Consider the following 16,386-nt stretch of genomic DNA (forward strand, 5'->3'; position numbering starts at 1 on the left):
TAAAGCTATTGGTTATTATAAAATTGCTGTCTGCCTGCCTCCTTCCAGAGCAAACTATAAGTTCTCAATTTTTTTCAACATGAATTTCTTGGTTTTCCTAAGTGAATGGTAATAGCTCTCTTCATGAATCACACTTAAAATAATCCTCCACACACATCACCCCAAAAATATGTGCCTTAGGTTCTTCTCTCAAACAATTCAGGTGGTACTTATTTTGGGATTATGCCTAATATAAGCCTCTTAGACATTTGATGCTCTCCTGTATTTTGGGATCCAGGTCCTCACAAAACAAGTTTGTAGAGACTTTGGTGCCAACTCACCCAGGGTTGCACTGACAGCCACCTGAAAACCAAACAACACTGAGATGTCAACTTAATACTGGGACTTAATATTAGCTAGTTAATAGATTTACTCAAGTTACTTATATGTTGGTAAGTTCTAAGTAAGTATAAAACTTTAAGTACAAAACTAAGTTTTTAGCATCAAAACTATATATTAACAAACGTTCAAATATATTGCTATTTTGCTGTTAAAGATACAGGATTACTCTTAAACATTTCCTCCATTATTTTTCTATCTTAATAACCCACAATTACCAAATTGTTCTATTTCAATGTCCCACCTAGTGGGTCAAGAAAATCTATTTGGTTGCTGATAGATTTTTTTTTTTTTTTTTTGCGGTACGCGGGCCTCTTACTGTTGTGGCCTCTCCCGTTGCGGAGCACAGGCTCCGGACGCGCAGGCTCAGCGGCCATGGCTCATGGGCTCAGCCGCTCCGCGGCATGTGGGATCTTCCCGGACCGGGGCACGAACCCGTGTCCCCTGCATCAGCAGGCAGACTCTCAACCACTGCGCCACCGGGGAAGCCCCTGATAGCTTTTTTTAATAGAAAAATTTTAAAGGTATCACAATTGGTATGGGTAACTAGTGTTTCATATAACTTAAGAAAACTAACTCTGGTACTTGGAAATAATGTATAATATGTATTTTAAAGTAAGTAAAATGCTAAAGTGTTGGAATTAACTTCTCTATCATTATATTATTTTCACATTACACATTTGATAAATAATGAATGGATTGAGTTGCAATGGAGAATATACCCTGATACTTCCATTTAATTATCAAACTTAGTGGAAGCCTAGCCTTAACAATTACTAATAGCATGTAAGAATTTCTCGTCATCATTTTCCTCCCATAAAATTATATATACTCACCATTAATATGTAAACAGAGACACTTTTTAAAACTTTTTTTATTTTACAGAAAGGAAGTCATAACTTACACACTCATCTGCTAATTGTTTTCCTCATTCAACAAATCATTAAGGATGTACTTATTAGTAGATTTTTATTTGGGGGATATTTTCAAATACAACCTTTAAAAATGTGTGTAATGTATCCATTTAACGGTGAGAATTGAGTTGCAAGTGTTGAATTTCCCCATATCCATTTGAGCTATTGATCTAATGGTTGTTTTAATGATTATATCTTTATAGTACAGTTTAATGTATTAAATATTATTCATTGGCATTATTTGGTTTCTTAGTGGTATTCACATTTGCTTAGACTGTAATAATACTATGTCCAATGCCTAAAAAACAAAATCACTTTCAAATTATAATTTGATTAGCTATTTTCAGTAGGTTATTTTTCCATCCAGGATCTATTGCATGTGGGAACACACACACACACACACACACACACACGCACACACACACAAGAGGACAGTATTTATATACAACCAGGACATTTTGTATGCTTAAATTTATTCATTGACATCTTTTAATATTTTCTTTCTGCTGTGGATAGATTCTTTTATGAATTGTTATTTTTAAAAGATTTATTGCTGATACATAGGGAAGCCACTGGTTGTATTTACTTTCTTAAATACTGCTTCTCTCACCAAACTATATTACTGATTTTTAAAATTTTTCAGTGGATTTTCTTAGTTTTTTAAGGTGATTAATAATATTCATTTGTTTGGGGCATTGGGATATTAAAACCGAACTACACACTACATCATTGTAATCAGAATGTTTCATGAATAATCATATGAAACAAGATAAGCAGAGCTTTTATTTTAGGGACTATATGACTAACAACCTACTTCAACTTCATATCTCATAGATAGCAAAGTGAATTCTAAACAAATCACACAAGATTTAAAAAAACATTTTTTTCTTGCAATGGCAATTTTATTTTCTTTTGTGAAAATAAACAACTGGGAGTTTGAATTGTTCCCAAAATCCCCATAAAAATGAAAGGAAATACAGAAGAAGTGTGTGAGGCGATGGGGGAGGGAGGAGGGTCTTTAGAGCTTTGGCAGATTGTGTTAGCACGGACCGACCCAGGTGACAGGAGCCAGACCTCAGAGCCAGGTCCTGTCTGACACTCCGGGGCTGTGAGGGGACATCTCGACTGGTAAGCGGGTGGAGCACAGGCTACTTCGCTGAGGAAGTTGCAGGCACCTTGAGTCCCCGGGGAAGAACCATTGCAGAGGACCTCTTCCCCCCAACAAAAGCTGGAGGCTGGGGCATTAGGGCCACTGAGGGAAAGGGGACTCTGGTGGAGACAAACGAGGCCGAGGTGTCTTCTCACATGGTGACAGCCTTACACTGGGCAGAGGACGAACGTGAAGGCAAGAACCCACGGAGCTGAGCAAAGGAGAAAAACGTGGGCCAAGTAAAAGGGAATGTCCAGGAATGCGATGTAGATGAAGAGGCTACGGGCTAGAAATGGCAGCAACGGCCAACATGCAGGCTGGGTGGGGGAAGCCGGGACGCGGGGGGTGATGGGAAGAGGGAGGAGGGCAGAGAGTCCAGGAGGTAGAGACAGAGGTGCCTTCTGCCCAGGTGCATCCACCGCCGCACGTATAGGAAGAATAACACACTACTTTTCAGTTCTTGTTTTTTAAAGGTTTTTGTTTTGTTTTGTTAAAAAGCCTTAAGATCAGCTACTGGTTACATCTACAAAACGTAAAGTACTGCTGTTACCAGTCACTTTACAGAACAGTCCGAAGTGGTCAAATATTGACCAGTAAAGTTCCCTTTTTTTTCTTTTCTTCTTCTGCTGCATCATTACTACTCGATGGGTCACGTGACAGGGGGCAGCTTAGTGGGCAGGCTTGGTGACCAAGGAGAGAGGCTGGGCCTGGAGCACGGGGAGGGCCTGGTGGGCATGGAGCGTAGCTGGGAAGGAAAGGGGGGACGTCAGCAGAGCTGTGGGCACGGACCCCAGGGGGAGGGGCCGGGACAGGAAGGGGGGCTGGCTGCGCATCTGGCCAGAGGAGGTGGCGGCAGCCTTCGCTGACAGGAAGGCAGCTGAGTGGAGAGCCAGCTGGGCCCGGGTCTCTGGCTTGGTGGTGAGGGAGAGGGGCTGGGCTTGCTCCGAGTGGGTGGCAGCCGCGGCAACCGGGGAGGCCAAGGCCGCTGAGGCGGTGGCCGGGGAGTCCAGCATGCTGCCGTGGGAGGAGGCAGGGCTGTCACAGGGCTTCTGGGGGCAGGTACCTGACACATGGCTTCTTCCTTTTGGAGGCCAGAGCACCTTCTGCCTCCTGGACTTGCTGCTGGGAGGGGGTCTGGGGCAGCTGCTTTTCTCACTTCCTCTTCTTTTTCTTACCGTAGTTGTCCCGGGCTAGTTCAACTTCATATCTCATAGGTAGCAAAGTGAATTCTAAACAACAAATCAAATATGATTTTTAAAAACATTTTTTGGTGGCGCCGTGCGGCTTGTGGGATCTTAGTTTCCCAGTGGCAGTGAAAGCGCAGAGTCCTAACCAGGGATCACCAGGGAACTCCCTCAAATGTGGTTATTAAATGTGTATTTTTAATGAAATTTAATTTTGTGATAGTATAAATAAAACCGTTTATGTTTCTGTTACTGCTTTTCAGATTCCAAAAGGGTCTTTACATATGTTGCCTCACTGAATTCTCATGAAAATTCTGTGATATACAATTCATAATATTTTTATAGAGTAAGATTGTTGTGAGGGTCAAGGGTGATAATCTACATATAAGCACTAAGCTCTCTGCCAGAAAATGTAAGTAAGCATCAAGTGTTAATGATTATCATTATTATCATTTTTTTCTTATTTGCAACAGCATATCAAATAACTGATCTATGGTATCAATTATTCTATTATTTTTCGTAATAATTTTCTTAATAACATTGCAAATTATTTTTCACCATTGCTAGTGACACCAGGCAAAGGAACATAAAAAAACAAAAGTAATACCTTCTCCATTACCCTTCATTTCATACTTCTTCTTTAATCAATATTAATTGCCTAGTTCATTTTCTTCAACGTTTGCCACGTTTAGAAATATATATAATACTCCAAAATTGCATGCATGCAAGTCGTTGTATAGAATCAAATATTGTGATGATAACAGCATTTATGTTTCTCTGTCTCTTCAAAGCCAGTCCATAAAGTTTGGCCTTGGTAGCTTCTGAAAACATGGGATCATGTGTGTTTTTCTCACTGACTTCAACACCTGTCCATTAGCTGGGCTGTTACCTGAGCTTTCAGGTAATCAGTTTGGAGTAATTTTCCAAGGGAGGTTATAGAGTTTGACTAAGGCTACATCTTGATCTGGTGACCCACTGGAGACCTTGAAACAAAATAGCATTTTTACCAAGTAGAATTAATCTTACATAATCCATCTTTTTCATTAAATAACTCACCATGAACCTCCATCTGGGTGAAAGTAAGTAATGCCTTTTTTTTGGGGGGAGGGTGTTGAAAATTATTTTATTTTTCCAGTTTTACTGAGATATAATTAACAAAGAGCACTGTATAATTTCAAGGCGTACAACATAATGACTTGACACACATATACTGCAAAATGATTACCACAAGAGGTTTGGTTAACACTCATCACCTCATATGGTCATAAAAAAATGATTTTTCCTTGTAAGAACTTTTATTATTTGCTCTCTTAGCAGTTGTCAAATATACTACACAACAATGTTAACTATAGTCATCATGTTTTATATTATATCCCCAATATTTATTTTATAACTGTAAGTGTATGACTTTTTACCACCTTCATCCAATTCTCCCAATCCCATCCTCTGCCTCAAGTAACCACAAATCTGATCTCTTTTTCCATGAATTTGGTTCTATTTATTTATTTTTAGCTTCCACATATAAGTGAGATTATTTCTGTCTGACTTATTTCACTTAGCACAATGCCCTCAAGATCCATCCATGTTGTCACAGATGGCAAGGTTTCCTTCTTTTTTATGGCTGCATAATATTTCATTGTAGATATGTACCACATTTTCTTTATCCATTCATCTATCTGTGAACACTTAGGTTGCTTTCATGTCTTAGCAATTGTAAATAATGATGCCTTTTTTTAATTTTAATTTTTTTAGAATCTAAATTTTAACACACATGGACTGAGTTTGGCTATGTTATAAATTGACAATATATCTGTGGATGTTTACTTCTGTTAAATACCTACTTTATGCAAGAGCAATTCAACTCTCAGTTAAGTATATTGATCTTTGTCATTAATTGAGCCAATAGTACAAAGTTTTCATTATTGTAGCATTACAATATCATTGAGGATCTGGTGTTTCAAATGCCTGCTATGTCCTCTTTATTTAAGGATTTCATGAAATATTTTAAATTTAGATATTAATCTAAATATTGGCTTTCCATATTTATGAAAGTGTCACTTTGTGCTTTTGTTGAAAATTTAGCTAAGCTACTCCATGATATTGCTGCCTTGACATCCATTTTGTTCAACCAAATGGCCTGCGGGGGCCTTACACAGACACTAGTCCTTCATGCAAGCACATGCCCTACATAGCAGCTGGCAAAGTTATAAGTAAATATAAGTTCCTGATACAACTTCCCCAAGAGTCCTTGTGATCAACAGTCTCCCCTCTTACGTGCCCTTTAGATAAGACACCCATGGGGCTTACCAAAACTCCACTCTTTTGACTTGAATTGATCAATTCCACCGTAACCTGGAAATCCCAAAGCACTCCACCCATGGACCCTAATAAAGGCATGTGCCCTACGTCCTGTCTCTCCCTCTGGCTGCACTCTGCCTTGACCTCCCTATGTGACCCCTCAAGGGTTTCCCGGTAATTCCTCCAGGACCTGTGAGTAATAAACTTCTCTATTTCAAATTCTGCTGTGATCCAACACTCTGGGCTCCACTTAACAAGTGTTAATTTGACAAATTCATGACAGCCTTTTATTCTAGGATGACTAAATTAAAGGAAATGAAAGATCTTTCCAAGACAGAGTTTTCTCCTTTCTGATATGTGAAATTGGCCATTGTGATTTGTAAATGTGTCTATATAAGTGTGTGTACATGGCTGTGTACTTTTATAGGGGATGTATACAAAAATTTGAGATGTGTTGTGATAATATAATGGCTTATAATTTTATGCTGCTTTTAATTTTCCAAAAGACTTCCTCATTGACACCTCATGGCAATCCTGTGATGTAGAATTAATAATATTTTCTAAATCATAGGATTGCTGTGAGGATCATATGAGATTATCCATCAATTAATACTAACACAAATGATCATTATTCTAATTATTTTAATTATTATTTACTTTTATTTAACTTTATATGTTGAAGTAATTTTACATTCATAATGGATTGTGAAAATAGTACAAAGAATTCCTGTGTATCCTTCATTCAGCTTCCCTTTATGGTAGCATACTACCATATGGTAGGTACTATGGTAGCGTAACCATAGTACATTATCAAAATCAGGAAATTGACTTTAGTAGAATATTATCAATTAGATTATAGACTTTATTCAGATTTCATTAGTTATTGCATGCAGTCATTTCTCTCTCTCTCTCTCTCTCTCTCTCTCTCTCTCCCTCTGTGTGTGTGTATGTGTGCGTCTGTAAGTTCTATGAAATGCTATCACATATATGGATTTGTATAACCACTACCACAGTAAGGATACATAATTGTTCCATCACCACAAAGGAACTCTATCATATACCCCTTTACAGTCACACACTCCTCATCCACCTCCATGTCTAGACCCTGGGAATCTGTTTTCCACCTCTACATTATTTTCATTTAGATAATGTTATGTAAATGAAATCATAAATATGTAATATTTTGAGGTTCTACTTTTTTTACCCAGTGTAATAACCTTAAGCTCCATCTAACTTGTGTGAGTGTTAATAGTTCATTCATTTGTAATGCTGAGTAACACTCCATGGTATATATGTACCACAGTTTGTTTAACCATTCACTCATTGAAGGTCATTTGTGTTATTTCCACTTTTTGATTATTATAAACGGAGCTGCTATGAACATTCATGTACAACAGTTGTTTTAGACAAATTTTTATTTCTGTGGGATAAATGTTGAGGAGGAAGATTGAAGAGTCATGTGGTAAGTGTATATTTAGTTTTAAAATTATCTACCAAACTTTTCCAGAGCAGGTGTACAATTTTACATTCTCCTCAGCAATATATGAGAGATCCAGTTTCTCTGCATCCTTGCTAACATTCGGTATCATCACTGTTTTTTAATTTAGCTGTTCCAATAGTATGTAATGATATCTTATTGCAGTCTTAATTTGCATTTCCCTCATGGCTAATGATGTTGAACATCTTTTCGTGTTTTTGTTTTTGTTTTTTTGGCTGTGCCACGCGGCATACAGGATCTCAGTTTCCTGACCAGGACCAGGGATGGAGCCCGTGCCCCCTGCAGTAGAAGCACAGAGTCTTAACCACTAGACCACCAGGGAATTACCAACATACAAAGTTCCAGTTGTGCAGGATGAATAAATTCTGAAGATATAATGTACAGCATGGTGACTATACTTAATACTATATTGTAAACTTGAAATTTGCTAAGAAAGTAGATTTTAATTGTTCTCACAGAAAAAAATGGTAATTATGTGAGGTGATATGTTAATTAGGTTGATTGTGGTAGTCATTTCATAATATATACATATATCAAAGCATCACTTTGAACACCTTAAAGATATAAATTTTTACTTGTAATTAAATCTCAGTGATGCTGGAAAAAAGTAATTCTCCTAAGATGTTTATTAAACATGTCTTTTTCTGTTACACTTATTTATTTTCAAGATATCTGGTTATTATTGCTAGAGACACAGTAGAAAACTAGGTTCAGAGAAATTATTGATGTCCCTCATTACCCTTCTGATTGCAGTATGCACCCCAATGTTCTTATGGCAAGTGTTCTCATACATACCCTTCCACAACCTACTCCATGCTCAAAAAAACCCACTCACGTTTATTTGTACATAGACATTATACCTATTTACACAGCCAAAAGAATTTTTTATTTGTTGGTTTGCTTTACAATGAAAGCATCAAAATATTTGGTTCATTTTGTGCTGTATACAATCATTATAAAATATTTGATAGGGAATTAGTACGTTTCAAGAATATAGCTTTGTTGTGAAAATGAAGTGAGCATAATCCATCTGAAACTCTATGTATGGACTTACCTTTGGAATAATTGCAGACTAGGAAATTTGTGCCACTCTTCTCAAAGAGCACCACTAATATTACCAAACGAAACCAAAACTGAACAAAACAAACCAACAAAAAATCATCTAACAAGGCAGGGAGATATTATAGAAACAAGATCTGGAAGAAGGAAACTGTTGGGGGAGCTCCTGGAGAAGGATGTGACTGCTGCTTGACCTGTGATCTGGTTCAGAGCAATCAGAGGTTCCTCTCCCCTCCCCTCCCTTGGAAGATACGTTCTGCTCACTGTTCCCACAGTGGGAGCTGTTCCAAGGACACAGCCTCGAGAGAGCGAGGTGTTGCTGAGACCATCTGGACTGAATATATGACTGAACCCCGTTAAGGCCTCTATATGAACTTTTAAGACTCAAGCAAGTGGGGATGCAGCCCTGGGAGACAAGCCTTGTATGTAAATTCCCTTACTCAGTAAATTGCCACCTACCAATCTGGGGCGGCCTACCTCTTCCTTCCCTCTCTCCTTGCCCCCCATGTAAGGGGACCAGTTCGCGAACCAACAGGAACCCAAAGAGGTAAGCCTGGCATCTGGAGCTGAATTTTTACCAGAAATTTTTTACCAGAAATAGTGATCATTCTCTATGTCTCCGTAGTTCCTCCTCTCCTTCTCAGACATGCATACTTGTGCCTTTGGGAAGCCATTAATTTTTTTCTGCTCTCTGCCTTTCTTACTGAAGTATTTATCCGGTAGACCTCATCTTTTAGTCGTTTGCTTGGATTTTCTAAGTGATATATATTATATAACACCTAAATGTAGTTACTAAGCCCCTGCTTGATATGTAACCATTAAGTAAAACTTAATATTTTTTTTCTTATTTAATTTCAAGAGCAATTACTGGATTTTTACAGAAGGCACACGTGTGGCTTGTGGGGGTTAAATGACTGCTTTAAAGTCCTACATTCAGTGTCTGCTCTAAGGTTAACACACACGCATACACAAATACATCATATATGCTTACATACATGTATGTTTAAGTTGATATTATAAATAACAAGTGTAACTTTTCTCACAAAAATATGCAAACTTATAAAAAAAAATCCTCAATCCCCACAGGTACATATCTTTCATACTATACTTCTTCCATAATCAGTGCTAACCTGCCTGGTGAATTTCATTCAGTAATATTTTATGCATTCATGTTCTCTCAGTGATCTCTCTCTCTCTCTCTTTCTCTGAATTTCGAGCCAGATCTGCCTCTTTTTATTCACTGCAGTTTTGCCATACAATTTCCTGCCTGATACATCAGAGATTTTCATTCTTTTTGTTTTCGGTGGTTTATCTTGATTAACCTTACCCGTATTCATGCAGGTAATATTTTATCAAACAACTTTTTTCAAATAACAATAAAGCCTCATTGGAATTTTAACTTATATATTAATATAAATTAATTAAATATCAAACTAATTATGTAGAAATTACCCCAGTCTCACCTAGATTCATCCTTTCCAGGAAAATGATTGTTTTTCCACCTAAATTTACATAGGTTTTAACCATTCATGATAAACCTATTTCTGAGCATTTTGCTTTTTCTTTCTATTGTAAATGGCTTCTTAATTCTGTTGCCTTTTACGAAAGATTATTACTAGTATATAAAGATTCTGTTAAATGTTTATATACCTGTTTTCTGTCTATACACTTTTCTGAACTACTTTGTAACTTATCAGTTTTCCTAATGATTCTTTAGATTTTTCTAGGTAGATAATTATAATATCATCAATGTGTTTGAAGCTTTGTAGTATTGGAAACAATTCACATTTCAGTGAATCGTATTCAGTTTATGCTACATTTGGTCATACAGAACAAATGTGACAGCAGATATACTTCTGGCACTGATTCCCTCTTCTCCACCCAGACAATTCCTTTCTTATATAACTGTGTTTTATGTCTCAACCATGCTATAGGTTCTCAGATAACGTACTTAGTGTGCACTATAATGCCTACTCATAAAACCTAAACTCACTAGTGATCCTTCATTATGGCAGAATAAAAGGAATTTTGTAGCAGAAGGTAAAGGCAACAAGTTAGTAGGATGGTTTCTAACATTATCTTCTTATGCAGTAAATATGTAGGCCTTACATAAGCATACAACCTATTATCATGTATTGTTATGCTGTAAAGTATTTTCATGATACTTATAACCCCTTAACTTTTATACTGATTATCAGCTTACATGATTAAAACACATATATGTGGGGGGTGATGGTGTGATGAATTGGGAGATTGGGATTGACATGTATACACTAATATGTATAAAATGGATAACTAATAAGAACTTGCTGTATAAATAAAATTAAATTTAAAAAACACATATATGTGAGCACTTATCTTTTCAACAACCCTTTAATATAGTAATAGTAGTTTCTATTATTATTATTGTGCGGTAAATAAAATTAGACAATCCATACAACTGCATGAAACATAGTAGCTGAGTCCTCATAAGTAATAAATAAATGGAGGCTGCTATTGCTCTTTTCATTAGTAATAAATTTGTTCTTTTGCTTACATAAAAGGACACCTGAAAAATACCTTTTGTAAGATCACAAAAAGTGAAAAAGTGATAATCCAATATTTTTCATCTTTTAAGATATATTTTCTTAATTAACATTGTTATTTCAATAGGAATATATGGTCATTGTTGCTGGAGAAACTGCAAAAATAAATACAGATAAGTAACGATGTTCCTCCATTATTCTGTTTCTGGTCAAAACTTTCCCATTACTACAACCCACTATATTCACCCAAGGGTACTACTCAATGTTAATAGCCTGGTACATATCCTGGGATATCCTTCGCCGCGCTCAAACAAATCAGTACACAGCTGTGCAAATATATACACACATGAATGTAATTTATTCTCACTTCAGTACATAGAAATTTTGTTGTTCATTCTATGTATAATAACAAGATCATTGTGTGTGTTTGTGTATTATTTTGCAAATTAATTTAATCTCAAAATCTTATGTTTATTTCTCTAGATGAAATTTTTGTCTCTGCAGTATACATTGCATTTATATATATATTAATTTTTCCTCAAATGTAAAATTTTCTCCAAAGAATCTGAGCCACATATTTTGTCTTATATATCTGTTAGGTGTTTTTATCTCATGCTAAATAAAAGTTTGATCTTTCAGTGGTGTTAATAATGACTTTATTATTCATTTCTTTGGAATTTATCTCAGTTTTACCTCTTTTTTGCATGAGCTCTAACAATGCATGCTGATTATATTCTACTGACTTCAAAAAAATAATTATTACAATGGATTATAATATATGGCTTAAAAGAAAACATGAGTCTATCATGATACCTTAAAAAAAGGGAGAGAAGGACAAAAGGGAAATCTCCTTTGTACCGATGCCAACTAATAATTACATAAGAAATGATGGTAGAATTTTTTAATTGCCACTGTGCAATTCCCCATGTAATATTTGATTCAATCAAGTGTATTCAAAAGATTCCAATTGCGTGAAAGGTTATTGAGCAATGAGGTATTCACATAGCCTTGAATATTACCCCAAAGATTACTTATTAATTACAAAGAAACAAAGATACTATTAAAATGGAGAGAATTGGCAGTCACTCTTCTAATCCAGTATTCAAAATTATTACCACCAATATGGGACATTTGACATTATATGTCTCCTGATGCAATATAAGAAATATAGGAAATCATATAAAGTCCTTGTCAAAATGTTTAACCTGAATCTACTAATGTAGAAACAGACAATTGAGAACATGAGACATTCTAAAGGACAATAGACCTGGGTTCTTCAAAATTATCACCATCATAGGAGAAATAAAGTCAGGAACACTAGTCTAGATTAAGAAGCTAAAGAGACATAATAATCAAAGACAAAATATGACCCTAGATTTGACCTTGGATTGAAAATTAAATACCTATAAATGAAAATTCTGAAGATAATTGAGGAAATACAAATCTAAACCGGATATTAGATGATGTTGAATTTACAGTAACTTTCTTACCGTATGTAAGAAAGTATTCTTATTATTAGGAATTACAGGCTGAAGTATTTAGGGGTCAAATGTCAAGATCTATGTAATTTATTTTCAAATGGGTCAGCAAAAAGAGAAAGTATGGGGCTTCCCTGGTGGCGCAGTGGTTGAGAGTCCGCCTGCCGATGCAGGGGACGCGGGTTCGTGCCCCGGTCCGGGAAGATCTCACATGCCGCGGAGCGGCTGGGTCCGTGAGCCATGGCCGCTGAGCCTGCGCGTCCGGAGCCTGTGCTCCGCAACGGGAGAGGCCACAACAGTGAGAGGCCCGAGTACCGCAAAAAAAAAAAAAAAAAAAAGAGAAAGTATGGTATGATGTAACAATTGGTGAGTCTAGATTAAGTTATACAGGTATTCATTGGAGTATTTAAAAAATTTTTCAAAATAAAAAGCTGGGGGAAAATATAGTGCTGGGATTTTTAGTCTCTCCCTGTTTACTTGCCTTAAAACTGTAATGCATTTGGGGGGAAAATGAACATTTTTACAACAGTAAATCTTCTCATAAAGAGAGTTAAATATACATATACTCCTGGATTCAATCCTTAGGCATTCCATTTCACTCTCTTGGCTTTACTTCTACCTTATTGGTCATTCTTTCTAAGTCTCTTTTGTTAGTTCTTCCTCGTCTCTCTGTCTTCTAAATTTTGAATATATTGAGGCCTTGGTCCTCATCTCTCTTCTCTCTTCCTTCATTATCTCATGTAGAAGCATAGCTCTACAATGCCATCTATGGCTGACAACTCCCAAATTTACATACCTCAGTCTACTTTCTCCAACTCTAAACTATAATAGTATATCAACTGTTTACGTCTCCACTTGGATATCTAATAAGCTTCTTTAATTCAGCACATTGCAAATTGAACTCCTAGTATTTCCCTTATGAACCTGCTTCACCCAGAGCTTACTCCATCTCAGTTGTTAGCAACTCCATCCTTCTAGTTGCTCAGGCCAAAATCTTGGAAATTGCCTCCTAACAGGACTCTCTGCATCTTACCCTTGCCTCTGTATAGTCTGTGATCAACACAGTAGCCAGAATAATCCCTTTAAAACTATATTATAGGGCTTCCCTGGTGGCGCAGTGGTTGGGAGTCCGCCTGCCAATGCAGGGGACACGGGTTCGTGCCCCGGTCCGGGAGGATCCCACATGCCACGGAGCGGCTGGGCCCGTGAGCCATGGCCGCTGAGCCTGCGCGTCCGGAGCCTGTGCTCCGCAACGGGAGAGGCCACAACAGTGAGAGGCCCGCGTACCGAAAAAAAAAAGAGACTATATTGTATTAATCTTCTTCCCCAAAATTCTTTAATGGCTTTTCTTTTCAATCCTAGAATGCCTGTGCCATGTGTCCTCTGCCATGAAACATTATCCCCCAGATATCTGTATTACTTTATGTCTCAAGATCTCCTTCTATTTTTTTGCTAAACTCTCAACCTCACAACGAGGCTGACTCTGACCATCCTGTGCTGTATTAAACTTGTAGCCATATACCTACTCTTTTATCTTTCTCCATATTTCAATTTTCCATAGCAGTCATCAAATTCTAATATACAATTTTCTTATTATATATGTTTACAGCTTATTACCTCTCTTCTTCAATGTAATATAAAGTCCATGGGGGCAGAGGTATTTTAGTGTTTTATTCTCTGCTATAACCCAAGAAATTCTAATGGTGTCAGACATATAGTAAGTACTCAATAGATGTTTGTTAAATGAGTTAATTATTTTCAGTGTAAATTTTTGCATTTTACTTAATACTTTTCCTGAACTTTTCTTAATAAATATTCTTTGGTACTTTATTATTATCTCTATTTTCAACGGGTTTTTATACTCATTATTCCAGTTGATTAGTACTACTATAAAACAGAACTGTTACCTTCATCTTTCTTTGTTTCTCTCCAACCTTTCATGTGTCCAAAGCATTGTATAATTAAAACCAAGACAGACTCCCCATCATCATAATTGAAAGTTCTATGTGTGTCATTGAGATCAATAGCTATGGCCCCTTTTTTCCTTTTTTTTTTTTAACTTTCTCTCTTTGCATCAATTTTATTTATTTATTGTTTTGGGTTTTTAAATTTTTTTTTAAACTTTTTAAATTGAAGTAGAGTTGATTTACAACGTTGTGCCAATCTCTGCTGTACCCCTTTTAATTTCTGATATCGGTGTTTTGCATCCTCTTTCTTTCTTCTTGGTGAGCATGGAAGATGTTTATCAATTTTACTGAACTTTTCAGAGAACCAGCTTTGATTTATTTGATTTTCTCTGTTATTTTGCTGTCTCCAGTTTCATTTACTTATATTCTAATTTTTATTATTTCCTTTCTTATACTTGCTTTAGGTTTAAATTGCTCTTCTCTCTCTAGCTTTCTATGATGCAAGCATAAGTTATAGATTGTAGATCTTTGTTTTTCTCTAATATATGCATTGAAGACTATGAACATCCTTGTAAGCACTGCTTTCCCTGTATCTCACAAATTTTGATAGGTTGTATTTTCATATTAATTTATTTCAAAATATTTTAAAATTTCTCGAGACTTTTTCTGTGGCCCATATGTCATTTAGTAGTGTGTTGGTTAACTTCCAAATATTTGGGACTTTTCCAAGTATTTTTCTGTTATTGATTTCTAGTTTAATTCTACTGTTGTCTGAGAACATAATTTGCATAATTCCTATTAAATTTGGTAAAGTAAGGTTTTTTAAAATTTTTACCGGAGTATAGTTGATTTACAATGTTGTGTTAGTTTCAGGTGTACAGCAAAGTGAATCTGTCATACATATACATATATCCACTCTTTTTAGATTCTTTTCCCATATAGGCCATTACAGAGTATTGAGAAGAGTTCCCTGTGCTATACAGCCGGCTAAATTTGGTAAGGTATGTTTTATGGCCCAGGATGTGGTCTGTCTTGGCAGATGTTCTGTGTGAGCTTGGGAAGAACACGTATTCTGTAGTTGCTGGATAGAGTATTCTATAAAAGTCAATTAGATCAGTTTGATTGATAGTGCTGTTCAGGTTAACTATATTCTTACTGAAAGACAGTTGTTGAAGTATAATAGTTGATTTCTCTATTTCTCCTTGCAGTTCTAACAGTTTTTGTCTCCCAAATTTTAATGCTCTGTTGTTGAGTTACACACATGTCTTTTTGTTTCCCTGGAGAGTTGACATTTTTATGATTATGATCCTATTTATCCCTGATAATTTTTATTGTTCCAAAGTCAGCATCATTTAAAATTAATATAGCTACTTCGTCTTCCTTTTGCTTAATGTTTGCATGGTATAGTTTTTCCATATATTTATTTTTAACCTCTGCCTTTAGAGTGAGTTTCTTGTAAACAACATAGAGTTGGGTCTTGGTTACTTCCCCCACCCTTTTTATAGAAATGAAAGAATTTTTCTTGGCTTTTTAACATGAGAACTTGGTGGGATCTCTGGAGGTAAAACTCACAAGTGTGGACACCTCCCTAAGACTGCAGTCCCTAAGGATTCCTCGCTCTCAAACTAGTCTACACACTGCTTCCAGTAATTTCTCAAAGTTATGGTTTGAGTGCTCTTATCACTTTATGACTCTACTGGCATCTAATCCAAGTAAATTGATCTCAACTCTTCTTTGTATTCACCTTTCTCTCCAGATTTTGGGATAGTGGTTTGCCGTACAACTTTTATTCTCTAATGGTTCCAAGGAAAGTCACTGGTTTTCAGTTTGTTCAGTTTTTTTCTTGTATGTATGGCAATGATGATTTCCAAGCTCTCTACATGTTGAAGTTGAAATAGGAAGGTGTCCTTGTTTTTGAGTATGATACGCTTATATTTGTTCGAGGTTTGTGTGTGTGTTTTTATTCTCTGAGGTTCTTGCATATCTGGTTTGCTG

At 36.4% G+C, this 16,386-nt stretch overlaps 1 pseudogene; it reads right to left on the bottom strand.

Annotated features, from left to right (window-relative positions):
- Window positions 1–3,110: 3,110 nt before the first annotated feature.
- Window positions 3,111–3,654, bottom strand: LOC116747216 (annotated as a pseudogene).
- Between the last annotated feature and the right edge of the window lie 12,732 nt (window positions 3,655–16,386).

Source organism: Phocoena sinus, chromosome X (genome assembly GCF_008692025.1).
Source record: "Phocoena sinus isolate mPhoSin1 chromosome X, mPhoSin1.pri, whole genome shotgun sequence".
In the NCBI taxonomy this organism is placed as follows: Eukaryota; Metazoa; Chordata; class Mammalia; order Artiodactyla; family Phocoenidae; genus Phocoena; species Phocoena sinus.